This window comes from Colobus angolensis, unplaced genomic scaffold (genome assembly GCF_000951035.1).
Source record: "Colobus angolensis palliatus isolate OR3802 unplaced genomic scaffold, Cang.pa_1.0 Scaffold161, whole genome shotgun sequence".
NCBI classification, from domain to species: domain Eukaryota; kingdom Metazoa; phylum Chordata; class Mammalia; order Primates; family Cercopithecidae; genus Colobus; species Colobus angolensis.
Genome location: NW_012114722.1, coordinates 343,983 through 352,112, shown reverse-complemented (window position 1 = coordinate 352,112; position 8,130 = coordinate 343,983). Strand labels below are relative to the sequence as shown.

General features: G+C 38.6%; 1 pseudogene; it reads right to left on the bottom strand.

Annotated features, from left to right (window-relative positions):
* Positions 1 to 5,609: 5,609 nt before the first annotated feature.
* LOC105508415 lies at positions 5,610 to 7,199 on the bottom strand (annotated as a pseudogene).
* Positions 7,200 to 8,130: the final 931 nt, after the last annotated feature.

Sequence of the window (8,130 nt, the reverse complement as noted above, 5' to 3'; positions counted from 1 at the left end):
CTGTCTTCATGAGTTCAATTGATTTAAGTTTTAGATCCTACAAATAAGTAAGAACATGCAGTGTTTTGTCTTTCTGTGCCTTGCTTCTTTCACTTAACATGATGAACTCCAGTTTCATCCATGTTGTTGCAAATGACTGGATCTAATTCTCTTTATGGCTGAATATTACCTCATTGTGTATATGTACCACGTTTTCTTTAGCCATTAATCTGTTGATGAACACTTAGGTTACTTACAAATCTTGGGTATTGTAAACAGTGATGCAACAAATATGGGAGTGCAGATCTCTCTTCAGTATAGTGATTTCCTTTCTTTGGGGTATATATCCAGCAGTAGGATTGCTGGATTTATAGTAGCTCAATTTTTACTTTCTTGAAGAGCCTCCAAACTGTTCTCCACAGTGGTTGTACTGATTTTCATTCCCACTAACAGTGTACAAGGGTTCCCTTTTCTCCACATCCTCGCCAGCATTTGTCATTGCCTGTCTTTTGGATATAAGCCATTTGAACTGGGGTGAGATGATATCTCATTGTAGTTTTGATTTGCGTTTCTCTTATGATCAGTGATGTTGAGCACCTTTCACCTTTTCATATGTTTGTTTACCATTGTATGTCTTCTTTTTAAGAAATGTCTATTCAAATCTTCTGTGATTTTTTTACCAGATTATTAGATTTTTTTCCTATAGGTTTGTCTGAGCTCATTATATAATTATTAATCCCTTGTCAGAGGGATAGTTTGCAAATATCTTCCCTCATTCTGTGGTTTTGGTTTTTTTTTTCACTTTGTTGATTGTTTCCTTTATTGTACTGTAGTTTTTTAACTTCATGTGATCCCATTTGTCCATTTTGTGCATTGGTTGCCTGTACTTCTGGAGTATTGCTTAAGAAATCTTCGCCCAGACCAATATCCTGGAGATTTTCCCCAATGTTTTCTTGTAGTAGTTTCATAGTTTGAGGTCTCAGATTTAAGTGTTTAATCCATTTTGTTTATGGCAAAAGATGGGGGTCCATTTAATCCATTTTGTATATGGCAAAAGATGGGGGTCAAGTTTCATTCTTCTGCATATAAATATTGTTTTCTCAGCGCCATTTATTGAAGGGACTGTCTTTTCTCCAGTGTATATTCTTGTCACCTTTGTCGAAAATGAGTTCCACATTGTTTCCAAGTTCTGTGTTCTGTTCCATTGGACTTTGTGTCTGTTTTTATGCCAGCATCATGCTGTTTTGGTTGCTATAGCTCTGTAGCATAAATTGAAGTCAGGTAATGTGATTCCTCCAGTTTTGTTCTTTTTGCTCAGGATAGCTTTGGCTATTCTGGATCTTTTGTGGTTCCATATAAATTTTAGGATTTTTTTTTCTGTTTCTATGAAGAATATCATTGATATTTTGATAAGAATTGCATTGAATGTGTAGACTGATTGGTTTGGGTAATATGGACATTTTAACAATATTGATTCTTCCAATCCATGAACATGAAATATTTTTCCATTTAGGGGGGTCCTCTTCAAATGACTTCATCAGTGTTTTATATTTTTCATTATAGAAATCTTTCACTTCTTTGGTTAATTCCTAAGTATTTAATGTTACATGTGGCTACTGTAAATGGAATTACTTTTTTTTATTTCTTTTTCCCACTGTTCACTGTTGGCATATAGAAATGCTGTTTTTTTTTTTTTAATTTCCAACTTTTATTTTAAGTTCAAGGGTACATGCGCAGGATGTACCCTTGATGGGATGATGATTTGCTGCATACATCATCCTATCACCAGGGTATTAAGTCCAGCATCAATTAGCTATTCTTCCTGATGCTCTCCCTCTCTCCATTGCCTCCCCCACCCCCGACAGGCCCCAGTGTGTGTTGTTCCCCTGCATGTATCCATGTGTTCTCATCATTTAGCTCTCACTTGTGAGAACATGTGGTATTCGGTTTTCTGTTCCTGAGTTAGTTTGCTAAGGATAATGGTCTTCAGCTCCATCCATGTCTTCATAAAGGACATAATCTCATTTATTTTTATCACTGCATAGTATTCCATGGTGGATATGTTCCCCTTTTTCTTTATTCAGTCTCTCATTGGTGGGCATTTAGGTTGATTCCATGTCTTTGCTATTGTGAATAGCGCTGTAATGAACACCCAAGTGCATGGGTCTTTATAATAGAACAATTTATACTCTTTTGAGTATATACCCAGTAATGGGATTGCTGGGTTGAATGGTATTTCTGCCTCTAGATCTTTAAGGAATCACCACATTGTCTTCCACAATGGTTGAACTAATTTAAACTCACACCAACAGTGTAAAAGCATTCCTGTGAATGGGATTGCATTCCTGATTTGGCGCTCAGCTTGACTGTTGTTGGTGTATAGGAGTGCTAGCTATTTTTGTACATTGATTTTGTATCCTGAGGCTTTTCTGAAGTTGTTTATCAGCTTAAATAGCTTTTGTGGCAAGACTATGGGGTTTTCTAGATATAGGACCATGTCTTCTGTAAACAGGGACAGTCTGACTTCCTTTCATCTTATTTGAATGCCTTTTCTTGACCTTGCCTGATTGCCTGGCCAGAACCTCCAATACTATGTTGAATACAAGTGGTGAGAGAGGGCAACCTTGTCTTGTGCCAGTTTTCAAGGGAAATGCTTCCAGCTTCTTCCCCTTCAGTATGATATTGGCTGTGGGTTTGTCACATATGGCTCTTATTATTTTGAGGTATGTTCCTTCAATACCTAGTTTATTGTGAGTTTTTAACAGGAAAAGATGTTGAATTTTATCAAACGCCTGTTCTGTGTCTATTGATACAATCATGTAGTTTTTGTCTTCGGTTCTGTTTATGTAACAAATCACATTTACTGATTTGTGTATACTGAACTAGTCTTGCATCCTGGGGATGAAGGTTACTTGATCATGGTGGATAAACTTTTTGATGTGCTGCTAGATTCAGTCTGCCAGTATTTTGTTGAGGATTTATGTAACAATGTTCATCAAAAATATTGGCCTGAAGGTTTTTGTTGTTGTTGTTGTTGTATCTCTGCCAGGTTTTGGTATGAGGATGATGCTGGCCTCATAGAATGGGTAAGGGAGGAGTCTCTCCTTTTCAATTTTTTGGAATAGAAATTTTCAGTAGGAATGGTAACAGCTCTTCTTTGTACCTTTGGTAGAATTCAACTGGGAATCCGTCTGGTCCTGGTCTTTTTTTGGTTCATAGGCTATTTTTTACTGCATCAATTTCAGAACTCACTATTGGTCTATTCAGGGATTTAGTTTCTTCTTGGTTCAGTCTTGGGAGGGTGATATGGTTTGGCTCTGTGTCTCACTCAAATCTCATCTTGAATTGTAATCCCCATGTGTCAGAGGAGGGACCTGGTGGGAGGTAATTGGAACATAGGAACAGATTTTCCTCATGGTATCCTCACGATAGTAAGGGAATTTTCATGAAATCCGATGGTTTTATAAGGGGTTCTTCCCCCTTCTCTCTCTCTCCTGCCTCCATGTAAGACATGCCTTGCTTCCCCTTTGCCTTCTGCCATGATTGTAAGTTTCCTGGGGCCTCCTCAGCCATGCAGAACTGTGAGTCAATTAAACCATTTTTCTATGTAAATTACCCAGTCTCCGGTAGTTCTTCATAGCAGTGTGAAAATTGACTTCTACATAAAATTGGTACCAAGAGAAGTGGGGTACTGCTATAAAGATTCCTGAAAATGTGGAAGCGACTTTGGAAGTGGGTAACAGGCAGAGGTTGGAACAATTTGGGGGGCTCAGAAGAAGACAGGAATATGTGGGAAAGTTTGGAACTTCCTAGAGACTTGTTGAATGATTGTGACCAAAATGCTGATAGTGATATGGACAGTGAAGCCAAGGCTGAGGTGGTCTCAGATGGAGATGAGAAACTTGTTGGGAACTGCAGTAAAGGTCTCTCTTGTTATGCTTTAGCAAAGAGACTGGTCGCATTTTGCCCCAGTCCTAGAAATCTGTGGAACTTTGAACTTGAGAGAGATAATTTAGGATATCTGGCAGAAGAAATTTCTAAGAAGCAAAGTGTTCAAGATGTGGTTTGGCTGTTCCTAACAGCATATAGTAATATGTGTTCACAAACAGATGACATGAAACTGGAAGTTAGGTTTAAAAGGGAATCAGAACATAAAAGTTTGGATAATTTGCAGCCTGACTATGCTGTAGAAAAGAAAAACCAAAACCAATTTTCTGGGGAAAAATTCAAGCCAGAAGCAGAAATTTGCATAAGCAACAAGGAGCTGTGAGAAGCTGTTAATAGCCAAGCTGTTAATAGAAGCTGTTAATAGCCAAGACAATGGGGAAAATGTCTCCAGGGCATTCCTGAGATTTTTGCAGCAACCCCTCCCAACACAGGCCCAGAGGCCTAGGAGAAAAAGATGGTTTCCTGGGCCAAGCCTGGGTCCTGGCTTCTCTCTGTAGCCTCAGGACTTGGTGCCCTGCATCCCAACCACTTCAGCTTGGGCCATTGCTTCAGAGGGTGCAAGCCTGTATAGTTCGTTTTCATGCTGCTGATAAAGACATACCCAAGACTGAGCAATTTACAAAAGAAAGAGGTTTATTGGATGTACACATGACTGGGGAGGCCTCTCAATCATGGTGGAAGGTGAAAGGCATGCCTCACATGGCAGCAGACAAGGGAACAGAGTTTGTGCCGAGAAACTCCCCCTTTTAAAAACTGTCAGATCTCATGAGATTTATTCATTATCATGAGAACACATAGGAAAGACCTGCCCCCATGATTCAATTACCTCCCACTGGGTCCCTCCTACAACCCATGAGAATTCAAGATCCATGGGTCTTGAATTTCATAGGCATGTGTTCTCATTGCTCAATTCCCACTTATGAGCGAGAACATTCAGTGTTTGCTAAACCATTTTCTGTTCCTTTGTTAGTTTGCTGAGGATGATGGCTTCCAGCTTCATCTATGGCCCGGCAAAGGACATGAACTCAGTTTTTTAATGGCTGCATAGTATTCCATGATGTATATGTACCACATTTTCTTTATCCAGTCTATCATTGATGGGCATTTGGGTTGGTTCCAAGTCTTTGATATTGTAAATAATGCCTCAGCTAAAAAGAATACATAATGAAAGTCTAATCTAATACAGGTCAAAAATGTAAAAAGTTCATGAACCTTAACAGGAAAAATTAAACAACTTTTGCTGGCCATTCCTGTTGAAATGAGAACCATAAAGTAACAGAAAAGTGGCTACAAACCCACCTAGAACACCAAACAGAGAGAAAATAAAAGTCAATTTTCATCTCTGTTATTATCATAAAATCCTGTGTGACTACAGGCCAAACTTCTGGTGGCAGAAACAGAGTTCTTTATAAACTGCAGATGTCCTGTACATTAAAAAAAATTTCACGGGAGTTGCACTAGTTCTAGAGACTTTTCTGTTTTAGCCTACCTACTGTATGTATCCAATCAAAGATAGATAAAGCCTCTTTCTGTAACCCCTGATTATGATTGGGCATCAAAGGTAAGAAAAGCAAGATGGGGTACAAAAATGCAAAATTTCAACAGTAATGACAATCTTTTTGTCTTAGTTCAAAAGGGTCCTGCAATCTCTCCCCTTTCAGTGATTTGACCAGCCTTTGTACTTAATCTTGGGTCAGCAAATCATGCAAGTGAAATCTGTCTCTGATATGTGGTTGAATATCTTCACTCAGTTCTACAAGCTTCTCCAGGAATGAAATCAATTTTAGGAGTTCATTGTCATCTTTATCCATAAACCAACTTTCTATAGGGGGCTCCATTAGAAAGCTTGTATGCAAAGGTTTGTGGTGGGTTGTCAATTATTACAGTTTTTGAAAGATCTCTTCCAAGAATATTTAAGTTCTTTATATGATTTCCTTGTACACAAACACAATGTTCACAGAAAAAATGGTGCCTGACCAATTGCTTTTTAGGGTCTACTATGTTTAGTAGCGTGCCTGCACACACCTTCTTAGAAGCAATAAAAAGAATAATATCATACATCTGAGAAATTCATTCCAGGAATTCCCTGAAAAATGTATTAATATCACATAAACCTGATAAATGACATCTTGGAAAAAGACTGGAAAAGTAAGTGCTGCATCTTCTACCTCATTTAGACTACAGTGCACTACTATTTCATCCAAGTCTAAATCTAGGGAGAATTTCGGTGTGCTTCTTGTTTTCAATGAAGAACAGATTTCCTATTTAGTTTTTCTTCTGTCAGTGGTAGGACATGTTTGATGAAATAATAGGGGTCAAATATTCTAAGCCTTCTTCATAGGTGGCCTCTGCGTGGGCTGATGAATAACCACTATCTGGTCCTATAACGGGTGGGATATCATGATTAACTATTTCTTCTGCTTCTTCTAAACCATTGTGGGTTTTTGTTGTTGTTGTTGTTTGTATTTTTTAAAGTATACTTTAAGTTCTGGAATACATGTACAGAACGTGCAGGTTTGTTACATAGGTATACATGTGCCATGGTGGTTTGTGGCACCCATCAACCCATCATCTACATCAGGTACTCCTCCTAATGCTATCCCTCTCCTAGCCCCCCACCCCGTGACAGGCCCTGGTGTGTGATGTTTCCCTCCCTGTGTCCGTGTGTTCTCATTGTTCAACTTCCACTTATTAGTGAGAACATGCAGTGTTTGCTAAACCATTATTTATTGCTGGTCTCACCTGAACTGCTTGATTTGAGTAAGCTGCTCCATTAATTGATGTAGTAGAACGGGTAGTGAGCTCATCCACCCGTTCCATATCAAGTTGTTTTCCTATTTCTTCAGCTCCAACAAAGTAGTCCTTGGAGGACTGCCAAAGGAAGGATTATTTTCTAATTTTCCATTTTATTTTATATGTTGATTTGTCATTTCATAACTACCAACTTCTCCATTTACTTGACTTTTCTGTCTTACTCGAGGTATCTATATGTTAGGTTTCTCTCCTGCTCTTGGTGTTGACGTGATCAAATTATTACCTATATCACGTTCAATTCTACTCCATTTTGAAGGATTTTCTCTCACTTCCTTAGGTGTGCTTCCTTTAATGAATTTTTTAATTGAAGACAACAAGCCAGTTTCATTCTTCAGTGGTTTTTCTCCTCCTGAAGGCAGGGGATCATCATCCTATGAATATTTCCTCTTTGCTCTGGCAGTGAGTTGTATTTGGATTTGATTTGACTGTTGAGAAGCTTTCCATGTTATCAGCCTCATCTTTTATGGGTGCCACATATAAAACTGACTGATGACAGAGAAATGTCCTCAGACTCCTGTAATGGTCCCAATTGGACAATACATGGTGTCTTTCCCACTTACCCTGTAGCAGCAACAGAACCAGCTCCTTCAGTCAGTTGCCATTTCTGGCCTGCCTGAAAGTGATCTTATTTCTCTTTTGCTTATGAAGCTTAGTTTGGGTGGATATGAAATTCTGGGTTGGAAATTCTTTTCTTTAACAATGTTGAATATTGGCCCCAATCTCTTCTGGCATGTAAGATTTCTGCTGAGAGGTCTGCTGTTAGTCTGATGGGCTTCACTTTGTAGGTGACATGGCCTTTCTCTCTGGCTGCCCTTAACATTTTTGTTTCATTTTGACCTTGGAGAATCTGATGACTATGCCTTTTGGGAATAATATTCTTATGGGGTATCTTACTGGGGTTCTCTTCATTTTTCTGAATTTTAATGTTGGCCTGTCTATCTAGGTTGGGGAAGTTCTCCTGGACAATATTTTAAAATGTGTTTTCCAAATTGGTTCAACTCTCCCTGTTTCTTTCAGGTACCCCAGTGAGATTTGGTCTCTTTACATAATCCCATATTTCTTGGATGTTTTGTTCATTCCTCTTTATTCTTTTTTTTCTATTCTTGTCTTATTTCAGAAAGACAGCCTTCAAGCTCTGAGATTCTTTCTTCTGCTTCATCTATTCTGTTATCAATACTTGTGATTGCATTGTGAAGTTCTTGTAATGTGCTTTACAGCTCTATCAGGCCAGTTACATTCTTCTCTATACTGGCAATTTGGGCTGTCTACTCCTGCTCTGCTTTATCATGATTCTTAGGTTATTTGCAATGAGTTAAAATGTGCTCCTTTAGCTCAGTGAACATCATTTTTATCCACATTCTGAAGACTAATTCTGTCACTTCAGTTACC